The sequence below is a fragment of the Elaeis guineensis genome, chromosome 2 (assembly GCF_000442705.2).
Source record: "Elaeis guineensis isolate ETL-2024a chromosome 2, EG11, whole genome shotgun sequence".
Lineage (NCBI taxonomy): Eukaryota > Viridiplantae > Streptophyta > Magnoliopsida > Arecales > Arecaceae > Elaeis > Elaeis guineensis.
In genome coordinates this window covers 101,547,718-101,558,123 of record NC_025994.2, presented here as the reverse complement: position 1 = coordinate 101,558,123, position 10,406 = coordinate 101,547,718, and positions in this window count along the sequence as shown.

The window sequence follows — 10,406 nt, the reverse complement described above, 5'->3', positions numbered from 1 at the left end:
ACCGATATTGGATCGTTCGTTGATGTGATCGTCAGAGTCGGGGAAAGAAAAGACGGAAAACCACTCCTTTCGTCCGAAGCCGTCGCCCACGTGTTCACGCGAGCCAACACGACATCGGGCTCAGGAGTGGAGGGGGGCAACTGTTGGGGAATACCCACCGACCGACTTACGGTCGAAGGGGCCGACTCCGACGGCCGACCGACCGACTGGCCGACCCCGACGGACGACTCCGACTGGCCGACCCCGACGGGCCGACCGACCGACCGACCGACTCCGGCCGACCGACCGACTGGCCGACCGACCGAGAAGTCTGATGGCCGACTCACTCGCCGACCAACGGAGGGGCCCGACGCCACTCAGCTGGCCACCGACCTAGGGTCGGTCGACTCCTCTGATCGCCGTACAGCCACCAGACCTTGTCAGCTCTGACACGGACATGCGGCGCGGTTACCTAGGGGTATTGTCCCGCCGAGGGCATTGTCAACCCTGGTGATTGGACAGCCACACGGCGACATGACATTTTCACGGCGACCTTGACAGTCCACAGTGAGTTGACAGTTCCTCACTTGTCCGCGCCATTAATGACGGCGCCATACCGTGCTCCACTATATAAACCGGGGAAGGCAACAGTGCAAAGGATCGATCCGTCCGTCTCTCCCACATACGCAGGCTCGCTCCTCTCTCCCTCTCTCTCTCTCGCAGAGCTCTCTGTCTGCATTTCACTGTTGCCCAGTCACCTCTCTGACTTGACCGTCGGAGGGTCCCCGCCGGAGCCACCTTCGGTCAGTGTGGACTTCCTTTTTTGCAGGCGCTCGTTCCCGGCGACCAGGCGATGAGGGGATTGGCCGCAACAGATTGGCGCGCCAGGTAGGGGAAGCAGCATGACAAAGACAAGAGCTCAACGATCGAGAGTCACTGGGTCGGCTAGGCGCTCTTCCCACCGGGAAGAGGCCTCCCCGCCCTCGCCAGCGGCGGAGCCTAGCCCTCCGCGCCCTGCAGTGACCACGGAGGCCCAGATCGCGGCCATCGTACGGCAGATGACCGTACTGACCGACGCAGTCAAAAGCCTCCAGCAGCAGCCGGCGGCCCGACCTATGCCTTCCAGGAGCAACCGCCGACGACCGCGCCGATCCCTGTCGCCTCCATGCGAGCGCCCCCAAAAGCGCTCCCACGGAGAAGAGGAGGGACGACCATGGCGCGACGACCGACGGTCCCAGCGGCCCTCCCCTTCCCCGTTGGAACGGGCAAGGAAGGAGAAACGGCCGCGCACGCCGTCGGCCTCTCTCTCAGAATCTTCCAGAGACTCCACTCCTGGGGTCTCCCAGCATCGACGAGCGGACGACTACGAGCGCCGATTCGAGGAAATCGACCGCCGACTCGCTCAGTTGCAGATGGACGGCCAGAAGTCTTCAAACGACGTCGACTTCCAGACCGCCCAACCTCTCTCCCGACTCATCCTCGACGAACCGATCCCCAGTCGGTTCAAGATGCCGCACGTGGAGTCTTACGACGGCTCCACCGACCCAATCGACCATCTGGAAAGCTACAAAGCTCTCATGACGATCCATGGGGCAACCGACGCTCTTTTTTGCATCGGCTTCCCCGCCATGCTCCGCAAGGCTGCCAGGGCTTGGTACTCCGGTCTTCGATCGGACAGTATCCATTCCTTCGCGCAGCTCGAGCACTCGTTCGTGGCCCATTTCAGTACTAGCCGAAAGCCGCCGCGAACGTCGGACAGCCTTTTCTCCCTCAAGCAGGGAGAAAACGAGATGCTCCGACACTTCGTGGTGCGATTCAACGCGGCCACGCTCGAGGTCCAGGATCTCAACGAAGACATGGCTGTTTCAGCCATGAAGCGGGGCCTGAGGGCATCCCGATTCACTTATTCTCTGGACAAGACCCTCCCCCGAGCGTATGCCGAGCTACTGGAGCGCGCATACAAGTATATGCGCGCGGACGAAGGAGCGTCCGACCGACGCTTGGCCGAACCCAGCGGCCCGAAGGAGAAATGGAGGAAAGGTCGAGAACCCGCCGAACCAAGCAGGCTCCCGACCGATAGTCGGGTCTCGCCACCTCGACGAATCCAAAAGTCACCCTGACGATGGAGTCCGAGACCGACGCATCGCAGGTATGACTCCTACGCCCCTCTCCCCGCTCCTCGTGCGCAGATCCTGATAGAGATCGAAGGAGCGGAGAATCTACGACGGCCGATCATCGATCGTCGAATCAATGGCTCGATCACCGATCGCCGAACCGACGGCCTCGACCTTTGAAGGCAAAAGGCTTCGACCAACATGGCCGATCGTCGATCGCCGAATCAACGGCTCGATCATCGATCGCCGAAATCGACGGCCTCAGCCTTTGAAGGCAAAAGGCTTCGACCAACATGGCCAATCGTCGATCGCCAAATCAACAGCTCGATCATCGATCGCCGAAATCGACGGCCTCGACCTCTGAAGGCAAAACGCTTCGACCAACATGGCCGATCGTCGATCGCCGAATCAACGACTCGATCATCGATCGTCAAACCGATGGCCTCGGCCTCTGAAGGCAAAAGGCTCCGACCAACATGGCCGATCGTCGATCGCCGAATCAACGGCTCGATCATCGATCGCCGAAACCGACGGCCTCGGCCTTTGAAGGCAAAAGGCTCCGACCAACATGGCCGATCGTCGATCGCCGAATCAACGGCTCGATCACCGATCGCCGAAATCGACGGCCTCGGCCTCTGAAGGCAAAAGGCTTCGACCAACATGGCCGATCGTCGATCGCCGAATCAACAGATCGATCACCGATCGCCGAAATCGACGGCCTCGGCCTCTGAAGGCAAAAGGCTCCGACCAACATGGCCGATCGTCGATCGCCGAATCAACGGCTCGATCATCGATCGTCAAACCGACGGCCTCGGCCTCTGAAGGCAAAAGGCTCCAACCAACATGGCCGATCGTCGATCGCCGAATCAACGGCTCGATCATCGATCGCCGAAACCAACGGCCTCGGCCTTTGAAGGCAAAAGGCTCCGACCAACATGGCCGATCGTCGATCGCCGAATCAACGGCTCGATCATCGATCGCCGAAATCGACGGCCTCGGCCTCTGAAGGCAAAAGGCTCCGACCAACATGGACGATCGTCGAATCAACGGCTCGATCACCGATCGCCGAAATCGACGGCCTCAGCCTTTGAAGGCAAAAGGCCCCGACCAACATGGCTCGATTGCCGATCGCCGAATCTATGACTCCGTCATCGGCCTGATCGATGGATCGCCGAACCAATTGCCCAATCTACGTCTCGATCGTCGAGGACATATCGGATTCTACGACGGAGATCGAAAGAGCGGAATATCTACGACGGCCCCCACCTCTGAAGGCAAAGGGCTTCGACTAATGCGGCTGGCTAACTTGCCGACTTAGCTTCGACTAAGAAGGGCAAAACGCCAAGACGACCGCAGTCGCATTCGCGACATACCGATCTGGTCACGACCGATCGAAGGATATTCGGCTTGCCACCGTTTATCATACATCCCGACGCATACGTCCGACCAAGGGCTGGACAATGGATATTCGACTTGCCATCGTTATCCTATCCGAATACGTCGGATGCTACTCGACAACAAATTCTGCGGAATGATCGTGTCTACGAGCAACGTTCGAGGTTGGCCGACCTCCGACCCGACGTGCATGCTCGACCTACAGTCGGGACGACCGATATTGGATCGTTCGTTGATGTGATCGTCAGAGTCGGGGAAAGAAAAGACGGAAAACCACTCCTTTCGTCCGAAGCCGTCGCCCACGTGTTCACGCGAGCCAACACGACATCGGGCTCAGGAGTGGAGGGGGGCAACTGTTGGGGAATACCCACCGACCGACTTACGGTCGAAGGGGCCGACTCCGACGGCCGACCGACCGACTGGCCGACCCCGACGGACGACTCCGACTGGCCGACCCCGACGGGCCGACCGACCGACCGGCCGACTCCGGCCGACCGACCGACTGGCCGACCGACCGAGAAGTCTGATGGCCGACTCACTCGCCGACCAACGGAGGGGCCCGACGCCACTCAGCTGGCCACCGACCTAGGGTCGGTCGACTCCTCTGATCGCCGTACAGCCACCAGACCTTGTCAGCTCTGACACGGACATGCGGCGCGGTTACCTAGGGGTATTGTCCCGCCGAGGGCATTGTCAACCCTGGTGATTGGACAGCCACACGGCGACATGACATTTTCACGGCGACCTTGACAGTCCACAGTGAGTTGACAGTTCCTCACTTGTCCGCGCCATTAATGACGGCGCCATACCGTGCTCCACTATATAAACCGGGGAAGGCAACAGTGCAAAGGATCGATCCGTCCGTCTCTCCCACATACGCAGGCTCGCTCCTCTCTCCCTCTCTCTCTCTCGCAGAGCTCTCTGTCTGCATTTCACTGTTGCCCAGTCACCTCTCTGACTTGACCGTCGGAGGGTCCCCGCCGGAGCCACCTTCGGTCAGTGTGGACTTCCTTTTTTGCAGGCGCTCGTTCCCGGCGACCAGGCGACGAGGGGATTGGCCGCAACAATATGTATTTCATTTCTCATGAATTTTCTCATAGGTTTTTCCACCATTTGAGGATTTGGAATTTCCATTTATACTCCAAGGGGAAAGGGGCCTTCACAGTGGAGAACAGAATAAGTTGACAAGAGCCAAGCATGTTGAATTCTCTTGATGTTTGGTCAATCTCATCGAAAATAGAATTGAGACATTATATCGGAGAACTTTAGATTAAGATCATGAAAGTAAAATCCTCTCGATGCTAGGAGCACATAAGACAGGTGTTGAAGCCTTTTCCAACTTTGGAATAGTCAAGTACGCACATTAAAAAGTGTGAGAGATCCTAAATAAAACCTCTCTTTCTTCTTATGATACAGTTTTAATAATTATTTCTAACAATAACTATTTATTTTTTTATTTGTAGTTCCTTATTCTAGTAGCTGCCTCTTTGATGAATATTGTTGCTAGTTACCTCCATGAATAATTTTTTCTTGTCTCACTAACTTAGAAAGTTAATTTTAGCAATGAATTATTCAAATGTGACTTCTTGTATGAGCGACAAGTGGGCACTCTTAGTTTATCCAAGTGTCACACATCAATAATTTAGTAAACTTTAGCTGATGCATCATCGTTTTTGAAACTTATTTACTTGGTCTATAGTAATCAACCTTTGGGTGTAAACAACCATATTAGCTTTTAAAGGTCATGGGCCAGCAGCAACAACAACAAAAACAACAGTAATAGTAGTTCAATCGCATCATAAAAAAAATGAACAAACTCTTCTAGGTAAGTACACCCAGCAAGATAGAATATCTCTAGAAGATTTCATGAGTATGCTGTGACCCTTTGGATTTGCAGATCTCGGACAGTAGTAAATATGAAAGATGAATATATAGATGGCACCGGAAAGATAGTGATGGCATTCGAATTAGAGAACATCAAGATAGCAGTAAATGATGGATAATAGATAACACTAAAATTAAAAAAACACCATGGTATCATTAATACAAAGCAAAATCCACTAGCCTATTGTTCTTCCCTCCAAAAGAACAGAAAAAATAGAACACATAAAAAAGAAATCGAACTGAAATTCTAATAATTAAAGAGAGTAATCTAAAAATAATATCTCCTAAGGCCAACAGTATGCTTATGCAATGATATATAGGATGATTTAGACCGGATGGCATTATACAATGAAGACCGTGTGGCTGAGGGCTTCAATTTGTGGAACGGATCACTTCATGCCCAACTCTAGCACCAGTCCTCATCTTAGCTTTGCTCCTCCGAACCTCTTAGCTCCGTTCACACAATCTTCGTCATCCCTGGCCCGAGGCAGAGTTCTAGTAAGATGCCCTTCGCATCAGGTGGGGACTAACCATCACAGGAGTCGTGCATCAATCTAACATTTTGGATCATCGACTAAATCCTGAAACTCCAATTTGGTATACTATGTGTCAAAAATAACCAACAAAATCACCTTTCTTTCCCTTTCCAGAGAAGGGGAGATGCAACTGAGATCTGAATTCCAGATGCAATTGCCAAAGCTTATACAACTGCATTTACTGTATTTAAATGACTAGTGTTTTTTACGGATTTGAATGAATTTTTAACTGGCCTGATCCAAGGGTGGTTGCAATGCTATGCATCATGAAATCATAAACAAAGAAACGTTGAAGATGTTTTCGGCAAGGAAAGATCAATTAATGATATATTGCTTATATCTACCAATTGAGCTAGGCTATACTCCATGTGGAATGCAGTTTGTGATAAAACTAAGGTTGTATTTGGTGCATGGCCAAACGATTTTAGAAAGTAATGTGGATTGCCTTAAAGATAGATTGTCATCATTAAATTATCAGTAATGTTGATTACTATATTTGGTACATGCAGATAATATTACAGTAAAATTACTGAGAATCTTGATTGGCATATTTGGTATGACAATCAGATTGTCGGTAATGTGAAATCAAAATTTCAAAATATTCTTAAGTCAAATTACTGTATGTTTCGTACAAAAAAAGGCCACAATAGCTCTCGCTTGATCCAATGGCGATATGTACATGAAAGTAAACCTCACGCCTTGAACATAGCCAAAGCACTGGCCTAGCACTCCCTCTTGGAGGTCAGCCCCACTGCCAGCCACTGCCCGCCAATCAGATCTAGTCGCAAACTAGCCTCTCACTCGCTATGAGTAATAAGGAGCACCTCCATGTCCCAGTCCATGGGGCCTCCAGATGATATCGCAAATGCAGGCAGAGGCGAGGGGAGAAGGATGTTGCAGGGGTCCTAGATCTGGATGGAGGGGCCAAGAAGGCACAAGGTGCCGGCGATGGAGAGCTGGAGGAGACTAAAGAGGTAGCGGCATGGCATGGCATGGGAGGACCTCAGGCTCTTGCTCGAGGACCTTCTCTTTGGAGGTCTTGGAATTTACGAGTAGTTCATGCTCCTCTTCATCATCGTCGCCGTCGTCGCCATCGTCGCCGTCGTCGCCATCGTCGCGACTATGGGAGGAATGGGAGGAGCCCATTAAGATGGGGGAAGAGTCCCAAACCTAGACGGAGGGGCCAAGGAGGCGGGGGGTATCGGTAATGAAGAGTTGGGGGGAGAGTGAAGAAACAGCCGTGCGGTATTGGAGGACCTCGGGCTTTTGCTCGAGAACCTTCTCCTTGGAGGTTTTGGAGTTTGTGAAGAACCTGTGCTCCTTTTCGTCATCGTCACCATCTCCGTGGTGATGGAAGGAATGGAAGGAGTCCATTGAGATGGGAGGAGGGTCCCAGATCCGAATGGAGGGGCCAAAGAGGTGCAGGGTGCAGGCAACGGAGAGCTGGAGGGAGAACGGAGAGGTAGCGGCATGGCATGGGAGGACCTAAGGCTCTTGCTTGAGGACCTTCTCTTTAGAGTTCTTAGACTTTGCAAGGAGCCCACGCTCTTCTTCATTGTCGTCGCCGTTTTTGCAGCTGTGAAAGGAATGGGAGGAGCCTATTAGGATGGGGGGAGTGGGAGGCAGCAGCGAGGCTAGCCTTCACCGGTGGTGCCATCACGATTGGAGAAAACGGGCATTGTATGATTTTTTTGAGAATCATTTTGTCTCATTTTTTTTTACAATATTACCAAAGAAGTGATAATCTATATAGCCACCCCTCCTCAATGCCATATAGATTGCCTCTTAGGAGATAATGTAGATTGCCAAGACAATTTGGATGACCATCCAAAATGCATACCAAGCATTGTAATCTGATGGGCCCACTTTAAATTGTCAATAATTTGGATAGATTGCCGGTTACCAAATGTAACCTAAAGGAAGAGGTAGTAAAGGAGTTCCTTACCTAGAAATTTACTTTGAAACTTTCAACCCTACATCATTGGTGGGATATCTTGAATTAATTATTGTGTTTTTGAGAAAAAATGGTCTAAAGCTGTTCATATTTTCTTAAGGTCCATTTGATTGGAATGTATCAGATTGTGAGATAATCTAATGATTCTTGAAAATTATTTATCTAAAAAAATAATTATAGAGGAAAATAATTTTTACTACATCTGGTTCATGAAAAAATTAGTGCAAAAAATGACACCAGAAGAAGATTATTACATTTGGTTGGAGGTAATCTTATATAGAAATATGATTAAATTTATAAATATACCCTTCAAAATAAAAAATATTTTAATATCAGAATAGCATTATCATTTTCAATCAGTTTTTATATAATGATTTTAATCATATGCCCCTTTTCATAATACCATCAGTTGGATTTTCTACAGGTGCTAGTGCATATAGATTTTAAAAAATTTTTTAAATCTAAAATATAGTGAAAAAATTAAATTAAAATATTTTTAATCTAAGTATGCGTTCATCATATGAAAGTATCTATGGATCTAGTTCATATACTAAAATTAATATAAATTAATTTTAAAAATAACAAATAAAGGTCTGTAATCAATTCACATACTTGAATCGCTTTTTTTTTGCTTCAAACCTGGGGTTGAATCCGATTTAATCTCTAGATCTGGACCTTGACAGATTTTGAATCAGCAGCACAAGTATCCTGCCTCTACGAGTATCCATAGGACCGACCTCAATTGTTTTTCTCTTGGATCCTGCTTGCCTGAACCAAAGCCTAAATAGGCTTGAACCAAGTTCGGAGAGGCTTTTAATTTTGAACTCTTTTGATCTTTTTTTTTTCTGATTTTTGAAGAAAATAAGAATCTTTCTTGATCCTTCAACTAATCAAGAAGAATAGCAACCATGAAGTGGTTATAACTAACTCTCAACAAACTTGAGAGGAAAAGTAACAAGAATCAAAGCAAGTGGCTGTAACAATTGGAACCACTCCCTTAGATGCCGCCCACTCTCTGTATGGCTCCAAGGGAGGACGCCTAAAGAGAGATGAGGCATGGGCTAGAGAGAGAAAGAGGAGGCGAGGCGTGGGCCCAGTGAAAGGTGGCTGCAAGGAGGGAGGAGGAGAGGTTATGTGAGAATTAAAGGTTAGGATCTTTTATATAGACAACTTAAGGATGTCCTAATTAAATTAGGATTCTTCATTATAATCATATTAGAATTTCTAGCCATAATATAGTGGAACCAAATAAATGGGATGCCATCCATAACTTATTCAAAACCACACCCTACTCTAAGTGTCCTATCATATGAGACCTAATTAGATGCACAAATTAGTCCACATGGTTCCATAAATTCTCTTCAAGGGTTCTTAATCAAGAAATTCTTTCTTGATTTAATCCAAGCTATAAATTAATCATCCAACAATTGGATCTTATTGAATCAAATTCAATTAGGCTCAAATCAAGTACAGAAATTGGTTAAAATTTATCATATAAGTAAACCAACTACAAAAGAAATTGGGTTCACCCAAGTGCTAGCAAGGTTAACATGAATCTAATAGGATTTTTCTAAATTCATATAAATTAGTACTTCATAAGTCCAATTATTATAAATCCAGATCTTCTTCCTTTATGTGTGACCTCATAGGTTTAATTCTGTCTGGTAGTAAGACATACCATAATTTCTATCATAGGTATCACTGAAATCTCTTTCAGTGGGTTGAAACAGTTCCACTCTAACTCGATAAGGATCATTGATCCAAAATAATCCTATTAAGCTTTCACAATCTACCAGTAACATCTAGCAATATGTAGTGGTAACCCAGCAGAACCAAAATAGAATCTCTAAGTGTAGTTAATATATGATACAGTCTCTCTGTTGTGAGTCCCGACTAGATAGAAGGTTATAGATAATTCGTCAAACCTCATCATCAGTCATATGATAAATTCGATCAGCTTAAGTGTAATAGTGATTCCAAATGAAAACACTTTTCCATTAATTATACTGTTATAGCCATAGACTTGTGGACTCAGCTTTTCAAATTTCATAGGACTACTCCTCTCTATCAAGGTCGATAGATCCCATATAGATGCACACGTCGCTTGTATAGCTCAATCAACTGAAACCAACATTCACTACAAAAACTCATAATCGAGTTAATATCTATGTGTAGTCAAACTACAGCAGTCTTACTGTGAGCAACTGTGACACCGCAGGTCAAAGGACCAGTCACACAACTACAGTATCGAGATAATCACTGATGATCGAATAGAAATCTATGTGATCTCTCATATGGTCACGCTCAGTACTAGTTGTTCTCTAACAACTATCCATACTTTCTATACTTTCCGCACTTTCCGTATCTTCATTAGGAATATTTTTGTCAAGAATAGATTACCATCACTTGAAAATTTATCAAATACCAACTCCTCTATGATATTTATTTTTCCTTCTCTCTTCCAAAAATAAATATGAGATCCATCAATTTTTTTATCATCTCTCTCTTTCATTTTTTATACCAAATATAGTAATGTAATATGGG